Source organism: Crinia signifera, chromosome 1 (genome assembly GCF_055691185.1).
Source record: "Crinia signifera chromosome 1, ASM5569118v1, whole genome shotgun sequence".
Lineage (NCBI taxonomy): Eukaryota > Metazoa > Chordata > Amphibia > Anura > Myobatrachidae > Crinia > Crinia signifera.
In genome coordinates, this window is record NC_139217.1 from 415341752 (window position 1) to 415343072 (window position 1321).

Consider the following 1321-nt stretch of genomic DNA (forward strand, 5'->3'; position numbering starts at 1 on the left):
TTCTACAGGACCGCAGTTTTCTTAGAAATGTGAAGCTGCTGCCCACAATACTCAATGGAGGTGAGCTCCTGTGCCCAGGAGTAAATCAAGCGCACCAAGGTCACAAACGATGAGCGGCACCCTGGAAACCAGTGGGCCGCTCTGAGGCTCACCTTCAGCCGGCACACTTTCACATGGCACCGCCACATAGACTCCTTCACTTAGAGGCACATTACATGCCCATTTGCGCAATTCTGCGCGAGCGGAAGTAGTTCATGCTCTTGTAAAAACTGTATAGCCTCCTGCTCCGTCTGAGGCAAGCTAAAGATGTTCATCGATGCAGCCATTTGCGAAACTTTATATAGATCAGCAAAAGGTAACCAGCAGCTCTGAGGGATGCTTCCAGTACTGTCAGAAAATCACCTCAGAATGATTTCTGAGAGAATCTGACAGGGGGCGGGAATGACAGGGAGCGGGAACGGGAGCGGTACTGAAATCGCATCGCATCGTACACCACTATAACGTCATGCGATGCAATTTCAGTACGGTACCGTACGTACTGAAATTGGTCGCCCTGCTAGGAAAGTACCGAAAGAGCTTCCAAGTAGAAAGCCTACAATGCTAATCTACCAGGTTTACATTGCTCCTAGGGGCTGCACACTATGCAGTACCTACAAGTTTTTTTTACAGCAGATGTACAATATTGATTGGCAGGTGTACGTAGGGTAAAATAAATAAAAATAAATCAGTTTGGCGATCTTAGCTTGGGCAGCTGTCCCAAGGGAAATAATTAGGTGCCTACACTTTATATAACGATATTAACCTAGTCCTACCAACACACCTCACAACGATATTAGCATAAACACTTAAAATGTCTAACTTTTTTTTCCCAGGGGAAAGCGCAAATGCATTACCACAAAAATGCTGTGTTTCCCACATTTGATAAAATCTCAGGGGTCTGCACACCCGGGGTGCAATGTGTGAGCCTTACCCTGGAAGAACCACCTTTTTGATGGTATCTCCCCTGCCAGGTAAGTATTAATGTATCACTTTTGAAAACTACAATCCACAGACACAATGATACTCACAGCCAGAATAGAAATGAATAGCTTGTGTCAACTAAATCCCCATATAAACTTTCCAAAGGGCTTTCTATTTACATATTATTGGGCTTCAGGACAAGCACTGTACTACACTGGTCCCCCATCCCCTGATATAATGAAGAGTAAGATGACTCCGCAGGATAGAAGAGGAAAATGAATATTTTAACTTCATTTTTTTATTACTACTTTGTTTGATATTATAATTTTATTGCAGAAACAGTCAAGTTCTGGAAAACAGA

The 1321-nt window shown here is 43.5% G+C and overlaps 1 pseudogene; it reads right to left on the reverse strand.

Moving 5' to 3' along the window:
- Nucleotides 1-869: 869 nt before the first annotated feature.
- Nucleotides 870-1018, reverse strand: LOC146045010 (U1 spliceosomal RNA; annotated as a pseudogene).
- Nucleotides 1019-1321: the final 303 nt, after the last annotated feature.